The sequence below is a fragment of the Oncorhynchus masou genome, chromosome 18, assembly GCF_036934945.1.
Source record: "Oncorhynchus masou masou isolate Uvic2021 chromosome 18, UVic_Omas_1.1, whole genome shotgun sequence".
NCBI lineage: Eukaryota > Metazoa > Chordata > Actinopteri > Salmoniformes > Salmonidae > Oncorhynchus > Oncorhynchus masou.
Genome location: NC_088229.1, coordinates 20,715,521 through 20,733,760, shown reverse-complemented (window position 1 = coordinate 20,733,760; position 18,240 = coordinate 20,715,521). Strand labels below are relative to the sequence as shown.

Genomic DNA, 18,240 nt, shown 5'->3' with positions numbered 1-18,240 from the left:
GGGCGACTGGTTTGCTGATAACATTGTGAACAGAGTGCCCCATGGCGGTATGGGCAGGCATAAGCTACAGACAACACAATTGCATTTTATCCATGGCAATTTGAATGCAGAGACACAGATCCTCAGTGCCATTCATCCGCTGCCGTCATCATGTTTCAACAATGCACTGCCTCATGTTGCAAGGATCTGTACACAATTCCTGGAGGCTGAACATGTCCCAGTTCTTCTATGGCCTGCATACTCACCAGACATGTCACCCATTTGAGATGTTCTGGATCAACGTGTACGACAGTGTGTTCCAGTTCCTGCCAATATTCAGTATACAGCCATTGAAGAAGAGTGGGACAACATTGCACAGGCCACAATCAACAACCAGATCAACTCTATGCAAAGGAGATGCTGCATGAGGCAAATGGTCACACCAGACACTAATTGATTTCTGATCCACGCCCAAACCTAAGGTATGTGACCAACCAAATCCATAGATTAGTGACTGATTTCCTTATGAACTGTAACTCAGTGAAATTGTTGCATTGATATAAGTATGTTCAGTAAATTTGCATTCAAGGACAAGGCTGTAGGTTTATTTAAATAATTGGTGATGACAATGCTTGTAAACATGCAATGTGCAGGTCAACTGGTTCTTACTGTAAATAAGAGTATTTCTCTACATTGACAAGTACTTTAGGTGGTACATTTTATTTCAGAAATGATCTTAATACACCAGATAATGGATTCCAAAGCCCCAAAGGAGTAGAACAAGTAAATCAAATGCATTTTGTAAAAAACAGTTTGCATATTTATCTGAGAATCTTATTGGCAACTTCAAAATGACTGACTGGCAATCCCATACATTTTATAATGGATTGCACCCATCCACCAGCAAGGCACATTGATTGAGAGGGCATTTGCCATTTACTGGAGCTGTGCAGTTTGTCACTGGTTGGTGAATAAAGTTCTAACAATTTTTCCAACATGAAATGCATTTCCTATCAACTAAACAATGCTTGAACAAGTAAAGTGCCATCATAGCTGAAACATTTTTAAATGTGTCTAATGGCCTGTTGAATTGCAGTGATTTTTCACCAGTGTCCTGAGAGCCAGTATCACCTTACTACAGCATTGGCAAGCAACATTAGGTGCTAATGTAAAGCAACATTCTATAAAACATTGCACTTACTACTCTACTATCAGTAGTTGCTCTTTGCTTTTCCCCAATGTCAAAAGCATCCTTATTACAACCCACTGTACAGGGTTGGGTAGGTTACTTTCTAAATGTAATCTGTTCGTTACTGGTTACCTGTCCAATTGTAATCAGATTACTCCCCTCAAACTATTTTGTTATTTTTTTTCTTCATTAGTCCACTGATTTGACTTAAGCGCTTCATCTTGCTAATTTGACTGCAGACATGCAAAACATTTTGGAACTGTATCAACAGTGGACTAATGAAAAAAAGTAAAATGGGTTTCCATCGCATTTAACTCTACTGACAGTTCTCAAACAAAATGTTGGGGTATAGCATGCACATGACATAAGATTTGATTTGGAGCCTGAAATTATCGACCAGTTTGAGACTTTGCAATGTTATCACATTTCTGTCACAATCACCACAGAAATGCAATGTATCAGGTAATCACTTTGCCCTAAAAGTGAGATGAATTGTAAAGCTTGGTGTTTATTCCATTGCGTTGGTAGACTGCAGATGTTGACGGCCTATAGGAAAGTTGCCCTGCCCAGCATGGTGAGAGATGGCTGAATTAATGGAAGTGGCAGATCACTCCTTGTTCCTTCCTGTTAATGTTGGTAGGGCTTTGGGTAGTTGGTAGAGAGCAAGACTGCCAGATGCTGAGACTGCCAGAGTCAAGCCCCTTGACAGCAGGCCTAACAAGACCAGGGTTGAGTTATCAATTTAACTAGTGGCAAATTACTAGTATTTGATCCATTTGGGTTTTTGCTGACAGAGTGCATTCTGAAAGTATTCAGACCCTTTGACGAGGGCCGTTACGTTGACTGTAATACCAGTGACCGTTTAGTGACGATAATTAGGCTTCTCCAAGCTCTGATGCTGCTGATGGTCATTAGTACCCTACCAAACTTGCTAACTGCCTGGAACTCAGCACTCTATTGTCCCTGTAATCACTTGACATCAATGCAAAATTAATCGAAAATCTAAAACACTAAGAGCTTATGTTGCGCAACATTTCTATAGGCTATGCAATTGCTGAGAAAACAGAGTGATGGCCTCTACTAAAAAGAGGATCCCATCAGCTTTTTATAGGCTAGACGTACTATTTATTTCTCAACTTCTCTAATATTAAGCACATTGCTTTTCTTTACAACAGGAGTATAGCCTACCTACCTGGCTGGCATGAAAATGAACCACAGGAAAAGCTTCCTCCGTTCGCTCTAAGTGCATAGATGACATGTATTTTTTCCCCATGCCCCTGTTGAGACGGGTGCATGATAATGGTCCATTCTAAAATCAAAACAATTTCACATTATTTAGTATATATAAAGACAAGATTAAATCAAGAACAGTCTGATGGGTGACAATTTTAGCCTATCACTTGTGAATGACGCCCAGCATAAGAAACAATGCCTTTTTGCAACTTAAAAAAAAATCAGTCACACATTTCATGTAACCTAGCCCATAGGCCTATATGTTTTGATAAGGTTATCAAAACTAAAGTGGCCAAAATTACTTTAAAATTAGGCACATTTAATCTGCTTTACAAGGGGCATAGAGCCTGACTGGCATACATAAGCAGTGCGTGAGTTTTAAGTTTGGGGAAGATTATTTTCACCATAAATGTACCTTTTTTTATAATAAAAGCATGACATGCATAATTGTATTTATGGTGTTTTCCAATGGAACATTCACGCTTATAGCCTAGTGCCATGTGTGCATTGCTGTGCTTATAAAGTGAAGAAATAGCCTAAATTTAAACGTTCTGATCTGTTGCGTCAGCCACATTGCTTAAAAAGTTTGATGCTAGTGGTTGTATTAATTTGGGATCGATCGCATCCCACAACTGTCCCAGACGGTTTGGAATATTTATCTCGCACAGAAATGAATAGATAGACTTTTGTACTATGGAGGATAGATTCATATTGGCTAGTGCTTTTGCTGTTCGTTAGGCCAACTTATCTTGTTGGCTGACAAAGTAAATGTGGACAGTTATTCCAATATCTTCACTACGCTCCTTGGAATTGGATAAGGATGCGTGCAGTGGCGTCCCCAATCTGTCTGTCTTCACCTGTAGCCTGTGAGAGACCTGATCACGTGATGGAGAGCCATGTGAGTGAGCGGCGCTTCGAGGCACGCACCACTCAGGAATAAGAGCGCAATGCAGCACTCTGGGCCAAGGGCACAATGGCCACTGGTTGCAAAAGGCATGGATTTTTGGGGGTGCATTACGGCCACACAAAGGGGATGCCTCCATCATTTAAGGCATTATCAAGTGCTTGTCAATTTGGGAATGAGAGACTTATGACGTGTGTGTATAGTCTGCTCAAAAAAGAAAGCAGAGCTCATGCAATTCAAGCGACTTTTTTTCTAATCATCATTAGTCACATCATGCAGCCTTACAATGTATTAAAAATCAAAACCTATAGCCCAACGTTTGTAGAACTAAAGTTACATTAACTCTAAATTAAGCAGGAATACCTGTTTTTGTTCATTGAAATTTCCACCACACCATTCAACAGAATAGCCACACTCCCTCAAATCGTTTGGAGAAAATATCCTTTATTTTATTCAGCTTTGTTCAATTGTATTCTTCATAATATAAAATGCTACGGAATTCTAAACAAATCTTGTCTGCTAAGTGAACTAGTGTAGCCCACAGTCATTTGGTATAGCCAGATCAGGACCAAACATAAGGACAACTCAGAGTATGCTATTCTGAAATGGACTACATTCTTTATATCATGCTACTTTAGACCTGTAAAATAAATGACAGATTTATTGTGAAGGTGTAGGCTATAATACATGGATTTATTAGACTTTTTAAATATAGATGTTCCAAAGGTCTACATCAGTGGCTTGTAGGCTCTGTGTGGAAGCCAGGACATGCTAAATGTGTTTGATAATTACTGTGAGACCAACAGACTGACTTGAACCTCACAGGTGACATTGTGACCGCCACCCTTTACTTTTTCCACATTTTATTACATTACAGCCGTATTCTAAAATGGTTTACATGTGTTTCCCCCCCCCTTCAATCTACACACAATACCCCATAATTACTTTTTTCATTTGTGCAAATTTATAAAAAATAACTGATCACATTTATTCAGACCCTTTACTCAGTACTTTGTTGAAGCACCTTTGGCAGCGATTACAGCCTTGAGTCTTCTTGGGTATGACGCTACAAGTTTGGGCCACCTGTATTTGCGGAGTTTCTCCCATTCTTTTCTACAGATCCTCAAGCTCTGTCAGGTTGAACGGGGAGCGTTGCTGCACAGCTATTTTCAGGTCCCTCCAGAGATGTTCGATCGGGTTCAAGTCCAGGCTCTGGCTGGGCCACTCAAGGACATCCATAGACTTGTCCCAAAGCCACTCCTGCGTTGTCTTGGCTGTGTGCTTAGGGTCGTTGTCCTGTTGGAAGGTGAACCTTTGCCCCAGTCTGAGGTCCTGAGTGCTCTGGAGCAGGTTTTCATCAAGGATCACGCTGTACTTTGCTCCATTCATCTTTCCTTCGAGCTTGACTGGTCTCTGTTCATGCCGTTGAAAAACATCCCCACAGCATGATGCTGCCACCACCATGCTTCACCGTAGGGATGGTGCCAGGTTTCCTCCAGATGTGACGCTTGGCATTCATGCCAAATAGTTCAATCTTGGTTTCATCAGACCAGAGACTCTTGTTTCTTATGGTCTGAGAGTCCTTTAGGTGCCTTTTGGCTAACTCCCAAGCGAGCTGCCATGTGCCTTTTACTCTGGAGTGGCTTCCGTCTGGCCACTACCATAAAGGCCTGATTTAGTGAAGTGCTCCAGAGATAGTTGCCCTTCTGGAAGGTTCTCCCATCTCCACAGAGGAACTCTGGAGCTCAATCAGTGGCCATCAGGTTATTGGTCACCTCCCTGACCAAGGCCCTTCTCCCCCGATTGGTCAGTTTGGCCTGGGCGGCCAGCTCTAGGAAGAGTCTTGGTTGTTCCAAACTTCTTCCATTTAAGAATGATGGCGGTCACTGTGTTCTTGGGGACCTTCGCTGCAGACATTTTTTGGTTCCCTTCCACCAATTCCTTCAACTTCATTGCTTGGTTTTTGCTCTGTCAACTGTGGGACCTTTTTATATAGACATGTGTCCTTCCAAATAATGTCCAATCAATTGAATTTACCACAGGTAGACTCCAATCAAGTTGTAGAAACATCAAGGATGATCAATGGAAACAGGATGTACCTGATCTCAAATTTAGTCTCATAGCATAGGGTCTGAATACTTAATAAAACCCCTTATTTACATGTTTTAATAAATATGCAAAAATGTATACAAACCTGTTTTGCTTTGTCATTATGGTGTATTGCGTGTAGATTTTATGAAAAATGAATAATCCTTTTTAGAATAAGGCTGTAACATAACAAAATGTGGAAAAAGGGAAGGGGTCTCAATACTATCTGAATGCACTGTATGAATCCGATTACATGTAGATCTTAAGAATGAGGTCCAGTGACGTGCACTGACCTGTCTCAGCTCTGAGTCATCCAACTGGTGCAGGCCATGTCTGCTGAGAGCACGGTCCAGCTGTAGTAGCTCTATGTCGTGGCTGTTCAGTCGAGTGGCAATCATGGGAGTTGGGAAGCGGGGAGTCATGAAGAACAGGGGACAGAGTTGCCTCTGGAGACAAAGAGGCTTACAGTGAGCTCAAAGTATTGGGACAGTGTTATATTATTTGTTGTTTTGGCTCTGTACTCCAGCACTTTTTGGATTTGAAATGATACAATGACTGAGATTAAAGTGCAGACTGTTAGCTTTAACTGGAGGGTATTTTCATCCACATGAGTGAATTGTTTAGAAATTCCAGCACTTTTTGTACATAGTCCCCCCCATTTTAAAGTATTGTGACAAATTCACTTGTAGTAAAAAGTTAAAGGTAGAAGTGTTTAGAAACATTATATTCTTATTTACAGTGACTTTTAAATGACTTACCATGATGTAGTCCTTGTGTGCTATGAATATGGCACCAAATACTAAATGTTTTACTACTTTATACACAAAAGTGAATTTTCCCCAATAACTTTGCTCTCCTACAATGGGGGGACTTAGTATGTTCAAAAAGGGTTGTAATTTCTAAAACGGTTCACCCGGTATGGATGAAAATACCTTCAAATTAAATCTGACAGTCGAAACTTTAACCTCAGTCATTGTATTATTTCAAATCCAAAGTATTAGAGTACAGAGCACCAACAACAAAAGTGTCACTGTCCTAATACTTTGAGCTCACTGTAAGTTGTGTATTTCTGACGAGGCAAATCCAGTAGGTCTGATATCCATTCCGTAAACCCATGACTCGTTTTTCAGGAAATTTCTGAATAAAAGGAAGCACTGACCATCTGATCTACGTTCATTCTCTTGATACCCAGGGGAGGTCCAGAAAACAAGTCTCGAATTGCCTGGATGTCAGATATGTACCCCAATTTGCACCTAAAAACACAAGGACCGGTCAGACATCGGTGTCTAGAGGCCCTTATTAGCTGCATTGCAGTCACCCATGGAAAAACTTATCCATATTTGCCCAACAAAATGTTGGACAGTGAACACATTGAAACATGGGCGTAACCTATACACTGCTCAAAAAATAAAGGGAAAACTAAAATAACACATCCTAGATCTGAATGAATGAAATATTCTTATTAAATACTTTTTTCTTTACATAGTTGAATGTGCTGACAACAAAATCATCAATGGAAATCAAATTTATCAACCCATGGAGGTCTGGATTTGGAGTCACACTCAAAATTAAAGTGGAAAACCACACTACAGGCTGATCCAACTTTGATGTAATGTCCTTAAAACAAGTCAAAATGAGGCTCAGTAGTGTGTGTGGCCTCCACGTGCCTGTATGACCTCCCTACAATGCCTGGGCATGCTCCTGATGAGGTGGCGGATGGTCTCCTGAGGGATCTCCTCCCAGACCTGGACTAAAGCATCCGCCAACTCCTGGACAGTCTGTGGTGCAAAGTGGCATTGGTAGATGAAGCGAGACATGATGTCCCAGATGCGCTCAATTAGATTCAGGTCTGGGGATCGGGCGGGCATCAATGCCTTCCTCTTGCAGGAACTGCTGACACACTCCAGCCACATGAGGTCTAGCATTGTCTTGCATTAGGAGGAACCCATGGCCAACCGCACCAGCATATGGTCTCACAAGGGGTCTGAGGATCTCATCTCGGTACCTAATGTCAGTCAGGCTACCTCTGGCGAGCACATGGAGGGCTGTGCGGCCCCCCAAAGAAATGCCACCCCACACCATGACTGAACCACCGCCAAACCGGTCATGCTGGAGGATGTTGCAGGCAGCAGAACATTCTCCAGACTCTGTCACGTCTGTCACATGTGCTCAGTGTGAACCTGCTTTCATCTGTGAAGAGCACAGGGCGCCAGTGGCGAATTTGCCAATCTTGGTGTTCTCTGGCAAATGCCAAATGTCCTGCACGGTGTTGGGCTGTAAGCACAACCCCCACCTGTGGACGTCGGGCCCTCATACCACCCTCATGGAGTCTGTTTCTGACCGTTTGAGCAGACACATACACATTTGTGACCTGCTGGAGCTCATTTTGCAGGGCTCTGGCAGTGCTCCTCCTTGCACAAAGGCGGAGGTAACGGTCCTGCTGCTGAGTTGTTGCCCTCCTACGGCCTCCTCCACATCTCCTGATGTACTGGCCTGTCTCCTGGTAGCGCCTCCATGCTCTGGACACTACGTTGACAGACGCAGCAAACCTTCTTGCCACAGCTCGCATTGATGTGGCATCCTGGATGAGCTGCACTACCTGAGCCACTTGTGTGGGTTGTAGACTCCGTCTCATGCTACCACTAGAGTGAAAGCACCGCCAGAAGTGACCAAAACATCAGCCAGGAAGCATAGGAACTGAGAAGTGGTCTGTGGTCACCACCTGCAGAACCACTCCTTTATTGGGGGTGTCTTGCTAATTGCCTGTAATTTCTACCTGTTGTCTATTCCATTTGCACAACTGCATGTGAAATATATTGTCAATCAGTGTTGCTTCCTAAGTGGACAGTTTGATTTCACAGAAGTGTGATTGACTTAGTTACATTGTGTTGTTTAAGTGTTCCCTTTATTTTTTTGAGCAGTGTATATACAGTGCCTTGCGAAAGTATTCGGCCCCCTTGAACTTTGCGACCTTTTGCCACATTTCAGGCTTCAAACATAAAGATATAAAACTGTATTTTTTGTGAAGAATCAACAGCAAGTGGGACACAATCATGAAGTGGAACAACATTTATTGGATATTTCAAACTTTTTTAACAAATCAAAAACTGAAAAATTGGGCGTGCAAAATTATTCAGCCCCCTTAAGTTAATACTTTGTAGCGCCACCTTTTGCTGCGATTACAGCTGTAAGTCGCTTGGGGTATGTCTCTATCAGTTTTGCACATCGAGAGACTGAAATTTTTTCCCATTCCTCCTTGCAAAACAGCTCGAGCTCAGTGAGGTTGGATGGAGAGCATTTGTGAACAGCAGTTTTCAGTTCTTTCCACAGATTCTCGATTGGATTCAGGTCTGGACTTTGACTTGGCCATTCTAACACCTGGATATGTTTATTTTTGAACCATTCCATTGTAGATTTTGCTTTATGTTTTGGATCATTGTCTTGTTGGAAGACAAATCTCCATCCCAGTCTCAGGTCTTTTGCAGACTCCATCAGGGTTTCTTCCAGAATGGTCCTGTATTTGGCTCCATCCATCTTCCCATCAATTTTAACCATCTTCCCTGTCCCTGCTGAAGAAAAGCAGGCCCAAACCATGATGCTGCCACCACCATATTTGACAGTGGGGATGGTGTGGTCAGGGTGATGAGGTTTGTTGCTTTTACGCCAAACATAACGTTTTGCATTGTTGCCAAAAAGTTCAAATTTGGTTTCATCTGACCAGAGCACCTTCTTCCACATGTTTGGTGTGCCTCCCAGGTGGCTTGTGGCAAACTTTATATGACACTTTTTATGGATATCTTTAAGAAATGGCTTTCTTCTTGCCACTCTTCCATAAAGGCCAGATTTGTGCAATATACGACTGATTGTTGTCCTATGGACAGAGTCACCCGCCTCAGCTGTAGATATCTGCAGTTCATCCAGAGTGATCATGGGCATCTTGGCTGCATCTCTGATCAGTCTTCTCCTTGTATGAGCTGAAAGTTTAGAGGGACGGCCAGGTCTTGGTAGATTTGCAGTGGTCTGATACTCCTTCCATTTCAATATTATCGCTTGCACAGTGCTCCTTGGGATGTTTAAAGCTTGGGAAATCTTTTTGTATCCAAATCCGGCTTTAAACTTCTTCACAACAGTATCTCGGACCTGCCTGGTGTGTTCCTTGTTCTTCATGATGCTCTCTGCGCTTTTAACGGACCTCTGTGACTATCACAGTGCAGGTGCATTTATACGGAGACTTGATTACACACAGGTGGATTGTATTTATCATCATTAGTCATTTAGGTCAACATTGGATCATTCAGAGATCCTCACTGAACTTCTAGAGAGAGTTTGCTGCACTGAAAGTAAAGGGGCTGAATAATTTTGCACGCCCAATTTTTCAGTTTTTGATTTGTTCAAAAAGTTTGAAATATCCAATAAATGTCGTTCCACTTCATGATTGTGTCCCACTTGTTGTTGTTTCTTCACAAAAAAATACAGTTTTATATCTTTATGTTTGAAGCCTGAAATGTGGCAAAAGGTTGCAAAGTTCAAGGGGGCCGAATACTTTCGCAAGGCACTGTATATGCAAGGGAGTGGTTTAATTGTTCTGTGTCATTCACCCACCTTGTGGCAGAGGTCTAGTAGGCGACTGTCTTTGACATGTGAACCTGCACTCTCAAGCCCCTTCACCACTGCCCAGTGGTGTTGGACCCTGTGGGAATGGTTCACTTCCTGGAACTCTGTCTGCTGCTGGCGGGTCCAGAAGTGGCGGATCAGGAGCTGGCGGGGGAAAAGGTACCTGGTCGTAAATAGGAGAGGGAAGCAGAGAGGAGAAACTTGACACATGAACAAAGAGGGTTTCAATACATTGTAGGGGGGGCACAATGTATTATCATTGAGGGCATAAATGCACAATTATTTGACATTTTAACTGCCATTTAATTGATCATTAAGATATTTGCTAACTGAATATGAGTCAAGAGGAGGATGTTGATGACTTAAGTGAACTCACATTAGGACAAACACCAGATAGTTGGCAAATGGAGGAATAGAAATTAACAGCAGCAGAATGGCTTTAATCATGTCTCTGCGAAACTGAGAAAAACAAACATCGAAAAAGTTACCATTTTCATGCTTTTCAGACAATACTATTAATACTACTACTACTAGGCAGATTATAAAGAAAGACTGCTTACCATATAAGAACTTGTTATTCATGTGTATGTCCTAACCTCCACCGACCTGCCTGAGTTTCTCCATATCACGATAGGTTAGGTCCTGGACTTTGACACTGTTGGCGAGCATCCTTGTTTTTATCACCTTCACCTCTTTGGCATCTTGGAAAAAGAGCCGAAATCCTGAAGAATGGTAATACAAAATATGGCTTCATTGTAATGGCAGCACAGAAGCTGCCAAAAGCCAAATTAACTAGGCTACATCTTTGTGTTTCTTTTGCCTTCAAACGTGAAATCTTATTGGTTGACCGAATCCAAATAATTTTGCTACAGATCTGTATAAATAGAGATGCCAAACAAAGGCTTGATGACAAAACAACACAATTTATGTACCCACTTATGAGAGTTTAACATGGTGCTGTGGCGGGCTGAGTTTTTACCTTTCGTAAAAGTGCTATAGAGAACATAAAAGCGAGGAACGTCTTTGGAGGAAGTGCTCATATTTGGCATTGACCCTTTGAAGCCTGGACACAACTTGCTGGCCATTCCCTAGCCTGGATTTGGAGGATGAGCAGTGTCTATACAGCCGCAGTCTAAAAGACACAAAAAAATGGTAATGAAAGTACATTGCATAACCAAACGTATGTGGACAACGGCTTGTCGAACATCTGATTCCAAAATGATGGGCATTAATATGGAGTTGGTCCCTCCTTTGCTGCTATAACAGCCTCCTCTTCTGTGAAGGCTTTCCACTAGATGTTGGAACCTTGCTGTGGGGACTTGCTTCCCTTCAGCCACAAGAGCATTAGTGAGGTCGTGCAATTAGGCCTGGTTCGCAATCGGCGTTCCAATTTATCCCAAAGGTGTTTGATGGGGTGAGGTCAAGGCTCTGTGCAGGCAGGCCAGTCAAGTTATTCCACACCGATCTCATCAAACCATTTCTGTATGGACCCCGCTTTGTGCACAGGGGCAATGTCATGCTGAAACAGGAAAGGGCCTTCCCCAAACTGTTACCACAAAGTTGGAAGCACAGAATAGTCTAGAACAGGGGTTCTTATACCTTTTCAGCCTGGGACCCAAATTAGAAATGTGTTTTCCTGGCACCCAAGCATAGGAAAATGACTATATGTAAATATCAGTACAGTTCATTGCCCTTACACCGAAAACAAATGCAATATAGACAAAAACAAATAATGAAATATCTATTCATGTTTAATTTCCCCATTAAAAACACTTACATACCTGTCTCAGTTGGAACTGCTGCTGTTAAAATACAAGCAATTTCCATTCTAAACAGGAATAAACTGATTGATCACATCACACAGATGTAGAACAAAACACACACACAGTCCTAATGTGAGGTGTGTGGCTGGTTGAAGTTTTCAACAAGCATGTCTATTCTGGGATCAGTATTTGACAGTGAAACACAGGTGATGCTCAGCCTTGAAACTGTTTCTGTACTTGAGAACCCTGACTTGCATAGGTATGTGGTGCCAAACTGGATCTGAACATCTACTGCTTTCTCAGTCAGGCAGGAGACCGTTCCTGCTGCAGATGAGCAACCCAGAACTGTGTTGGTCTCAAAAAACATCTTGCTTCAATCAGTTTATTCCAGTTCAGAATAAAAAGTAGTATTTTTTTAAATTTTAAAACAGCAACAGTTCCAACCTAGACTAGTTTAACAATTTCTACAGTAAGATGTACAGCAGGCCTCATTTTCCATCTGTACAGTTACCGGGGATTGCATCAGTAGCTAGCTAGGTTTCTTTGGCTAATGCTAGTGGTAGAGTTGCGTAAATTCAAATCTGGTATCATGATAAATATAACAATGAGTCACCGATTTTATACTATGTATTTTTTATTAGCTAAATGGCAAATGCAACTTTCATATATACAGGCTCACTGTAATACCACGCAGGGCAGAACAGGGAACTGACAAGACGTATGTAAAACAGTATTCTTTATACTGTGATAGGCCAACAGACGGGTTGGAACTGTCTATCACAGTAGAGACTGGGCGTGGTTTAAACTTGTCCAGTCTATTGCAGGCGCTCAGGCGGGTCCCCGCCTCTCGGCGCTTCTGTTGTAAGATGTAACTTGCTTGTGAAGAACATCCAGGTTCTCATGCTCCATACCGTTATCTCGCACCTGGCTCCTGTTATCTAACAAAAGACCGCTTGTTCTCGCAACACCCCGCTCCGAATGTTCCCCCCTCCCAACTAATTTGAACAGTTCCTGTCTTCATGCTTCTCTGTATTTTTCCATCATGAGAAAGTCCCATGGCCCTGATACTTTTAACAATGTTTCAAGTCAGCTATGTTGCATAACACATACATACATCCACACAAGCCAACAGCAGATAATATTCAATCATATATATGGTAATGGCTATAATGTAAAATACAGGATCCAACACTAGCTATTAGCTGTGTACAAGGCCTGGGGACTGATGGAAAGAGAAACTTGTATCTACTACTATGAGAGATAGTACTCCCTTATTTCTGCTTATCATCACCTGTTATAAAATGACAATGCCTTGCTAGCAGACTTAGTTTTTCACTGTCAAGGCACTGTTAACTGAAGCATTCTGCCCTGTTCTGAAAGTATTCCCTGGGTTTAGCATCATTACATTTACATTTAAGTCATTTAGCAGACGCTCTTATCCAGAGCGACTTACTAATTGGTGAATTCACCTTCTGACATCCAGTGGAACAGCCACTTTACAATAGTGCATCTAAATCATTTAAGGGGGGGGGAGGTGAGAAGGATTACTTTATCCTATCCTAGGTATTCCTAGGATATTCATGCTGTGGATATTAGGTCAGGACGTGTCGTTTTTATTAATTTTTTCGTTTTGATATACTCATTACTAAACTCTTCCCCACCCACATTGTGGGCGCTCCTCGTTATTTCTCAAAGTTTGTATGAAAGAGAGAAACTCGTCGTTGCGTTTCATTACAATCGAGCTCAGTCAGAATTCGTGGCTAACATAACTCCATTTGATTTATATAAAAAATATATTTTCTAAAGTCCATTTGATGAGTGATGGAGAGTGGGAATTACAAGTCAGTGGCTGAAAGCGCATCATCTGCATCTGAACGACAGTGCTGCATCGAGTGTGTCGCGGAGTGATCTTCAAGAAAACTGCAGAAAATGGATCCGGTAAACCTCGAAGCACAAGGGCATCTCCCACTCGCGCAGCTGCCAAACTGAGCTGAGACCGCTGCTAAGCAGAGAGCGCAGATGCCAAATCATTCCAGTAATTAATTAGGTAATTAAATATATTCTGACACGTCGCGACAGACTTTGGGTCGCGACCGATACTTTAAGAAAGGCTGGTCTAGAATGTTATTGTATGCTGCAGCGTTAAGATTTCCCTTCATTGGAACTAAGGGGCCTAGGCCGAACCATGAAAAACAGACCCTACGCATAGGGGTAGTTAGCGTTCTCCTGGCATCCTCCAAACCCAGATTCGTCAGTCAACTATCATATAGTCACTTTAACAATGTTTACATACTGCTTTACTTATTTCATATGTATATACTGTATTATATTCTACTGTATTTTAGTCAATGCCACTCCGACATTGCTCCTCGTAATATTTAACTCCATTCTTTTACTTTAGATTTGTATGTATTGTTGTGTGTTAGATATTACTGCACGATTGGCGCTAGGAACACAAGCATTTTACTACACCTGCAATAACACCTGCTAAATATGTGTATGTGACCAATAAAATGTGATTTGATGAAGCTTGATTCATCACTCCAGATAACCTGTTTCCACTGCTCCAGAGTCCATTGGCAGCGAACTTTACACCACTCCAGCCAGCCGACACTTGGCATTACGCACTGTGATCTTAGGCTTTTGTGTGGACACTCGGCCATGGAAACCCATTTCATGAAGCTCCTGACAAATAGTTATTATGCTGACGTTGCTTCCAGAGGCAGTTTGGAACTCTGTAGTGAGTGTTGCAACCGAGAACAAATGATTTTTACGTGCTTCAGCACTCGGCGGTCCCGTTCTGTGAGCTTATGTGGACTACCACATGGAGGGTGAGCCGTTGTTGCTCCACAATAACAGCACTTGCACAGTTGACAGGAGCAGCTCTAACAGGGCAGACATTTGACGAACTGACTTGTTAGAAAGGTTGCATCCACCCCTCATCACTGTCAAACACTCCCTAAAACACTTCAGCGAGCAGGCCTTTCTAATCGACCTGGCCCGGATATCCTGGAATGGTATTGACCTCATTCCGTCAGTAGAGGATGCCTGGTTAGTCTTTAAAAGTGCTTTCCTCACCATCTTAAATAAGCATGCCCCGTTCAAAAAATGTTAAACCAGGAACAGATATAGCCCTTGGTTCACTCCAGACCTGACTGCCCTTGACCAGCACAAAAACATCCTGTGGCGTACTGCATTAGCATCGAGAATAGCCCCCACGATATGCAACTTTTCAGGGAAGTTAGGAACCAATATACAAAGGCAGTTTGGAAAACAAAGGCTAGCTTTTTCAAACAGAAATGTGCATCCCTTAGCACAAACTCCAGGAAGTTCTGGGACACTAAAGTCCATGGAGAATAAGAGCACCTCCTCTCAGCTGCCCACTGCAATGAGGCTAGGAAACACAGTCACCACCGATAAATCCGCAATAATTGAGAATTTCAATAAGAATTTTTCTACGGCTGGCCATGCTTTCCACCTGGCTACCACTACCTCGGTCATCAGCCCTGCACCCCCCACTGCAACTTGCCCAAGCCTCCCCATTTCTCCTTCACCCAAATCCAGATAGCTGATGTTCTGAAAGAGCTGCAAAATCTGTACCCCTACAAATCAGCAGGGCTAGACAATCTGGACCTTCTCTTCTTAAAATTATCTGCCGAAATTGTTGCAACCCCTATTACTAGCATGTTCAACCTCTCATATCGTCTGAGATCCCCAAAGATTGGAAAGCTGCCGCGGTCATCCCCCTCTTCAAAGGGGGAGACACTCTAGACCCAAACTGCTACAGACCTACATCTAGCCTACCCTGCCTTTCTAAGGTCTTCGAAAGCCAAGTTAACAAACAGATCACCGATCATTTCAAATCCCACCGTACCTTCTCCGCTATGCAATCTGGTTTCCGAGCTGGTCATGGGTGCACCTCAGCCACGTTCAAGGTCCTAAACGACATCATAACCGCCGTCGATGAGACAATACGGTGCAGCTGTATTCATCGACTTGGCCAAGGCTTTCGACTCTGTCAATCACCACATTCTTATCGGCAGACTCAATAGCCTTGGTTTCTCAAATGACTGCCTCGCCTGGTTCACCAACTACTTCTCTGACAGAGTTCAGTGTGTCAAATTGGAGGGCCTGTTGTTCAGTCCTCTGGCAGTCTATGGGAGTGCCACAGGGTTAAATTCTCGGGCCGACTCTTTTCTCTGTATACATCAATGATGTCGCTCTTATTGCTAGTGATTCTCTGATCCACCTCTACACAGACGACACCATTCTGTATACTTCTGGCCCTTTGGACACTGTGTTAATTAACTAACCTCCAGACAAGCTTCAATGCCATACAACTCTCCTTCCGTGGCATCCAACTGCTCTTAAATGCAAGTTAAACTAAATGCATGCTCTTCAACCGATCGCTGCCCACACCTGCCTGCCCGTCCAGCATCACTACTCTGGACGGTTCTGACTTAGAATATGTGAACAACTACAAATACCTAGGTGTCTGGTTAGACTTTAAACTCTTCTTCCAGACTCACATTAAGCAACTCCAATCCAAAATTAAATCTAGAATCGGCTTCCTATTTCGCAACAAAGCATCCTTCACACATGCTGCCAAACATACCCTAGTAAAACTGACTGTCCTATCGATCCTTGACTTCGGCGATGCCATTTACAAAATAGCCTCCAACACTCTACTCAGCAAATTGGATGCAGTCTATCACAGTGCCATCCGTTTTGTCACTAAAGCCCCATACACTACCCACCACTGCGACCTGTATGCTCTTGCCTGCTGGCCCTCGCTTCATATCCGTCGCCAAACCCACTGGCTCTAGGTCATCTATACGTCGTTGCTAGGTAAAGCCCCGCCTTATCTCAGCTCACTGGTCACCATAGCAGCACCCACCCGCAGCACATGCTCCAGCAGGTATATTTCACTGGTCACCCCCAAAGCAAATTCCTCTTTTGGCTGCCTTTCCTTCCAGTTCTCTGCTACCAATGACTGGAACGAACTGCAAAAATCACTGAAGCTGGAGACTCATATCTCCCTCACTAGATTTAAGCACCAGCTGTCAGAGCAGCTCACAGATCACTGCACCTGCACATAACAAATCTGTAAATAGCCCATCCAACTACCTCATCACCATATTTATTTTGCTCCTTTGCACCCCAGTGCCGCTACTTGCACACTCATCTTCTGCACATCTATAACCCCAGTGTTTAATTTGCCATACTGTAATAATTTCGCCACTATGGCCTATTTATTGCCTCACCCCCCTTATCCTACCTCAATTGCACACACTGTATTTATTGTATTATTGACTGTATGTTTGTTTATTCCATGTGTAACTCTGTGTTGTTGTTTGTGTCGCACAGCTTTGCTTCATCTTGGCCAGGTCGCAGTTGTAAATTAGAACTTGTTCTCAACTAGCCTACCTGGTTAATTAAATAAGAGGTAAAATAAAAATAAAATGATCAGAGAGTATTTATAGTGCATGGGACACAACTTAACCACACATTCAAGTCCATTATAAAGTAGTATTGTCTATGACAACTCAAGACAGAAAAGTAAACTATAATACTAGTCTGGTCAAACAACTGTTTGTGCAGTATTTTTTACCAACTGCTCCCATGATGGTTGTCGTGCCAAACATCTAGAAATGGCAAGTCAGCTGTGACAGCACTTGGACAGATCTGGAACCAGGCTCGTGCTTACTTGCCCTATGTTGTTGTCAGTATCTTTGGTTGGGCGTTACCAAAGATTTGCCAAGATAGGACTTTAAGCTACATTTACATAAAGTTTTGAATGAGTTGTCAATACATTGCTCGAGAGGTGGCCTTGAAAGAGGAGCATATAACTGTAACCCCATTAGGTCTGATTCCGTAAAATGTCACAGCCAACCCACGGCACACCCCAACACAGAACAGCGCCATTTTTAGGAAGCGCAAACTACCCGTTGCGCTCTTCAGCAATTGGCTGTATGATTACCGTAATGTACCTACTACAATGTTACTTGTTCAGCAGACTGCAATTTGTTGCTACTTTTTTTCACAGTGTTGAGATAATTGATGATGAACATAGAGGAAAAGGCAGACCTTTTGTACGGAAGATACCCCGCTGTTATGTGGATGCTTTACATTTTGCATATTGTGATACACAGATGCATGTACCGTTGACAACGTTTCTCAGAAAATCTGTTCTGAGATCATTTTCTTGTTTCAACTAATCGATCTTTATCACCATAGATGTGTGCTATTGGCTCTGCAAAGGAGTACTTTGTCAAACATATTCAGGGCACAATTTGTCAAATGAAAAGTTTTACCTTGAATTGTTGATATTTCATTAGAATGCCATTTTATTGATCAAGAATCACCAGATATATATATACTATATGTGGACACCCCTTCAAGTTATTGGATTTGGCTATTTCAGCCACACCCATTGCTGACACGTGTATAACATTGAGCACATAGCCATG

At 42.5% G+C, this 18,240-nt stretch overlaps 1 pseudogene; it reads right to left on the bottom strand.

The window, feature by feature from the left end:
* Positions 1–1,758: 1,758 nt before the first annotated feature.
* On the bottom strand, positions 1,759–17,695 carry LOC135559320 (LETM1 domain-containing protein 1-like; annotated as a pseudogene).
* Positions 17,696–18,240: the final 545 nt, after the last annotated feature.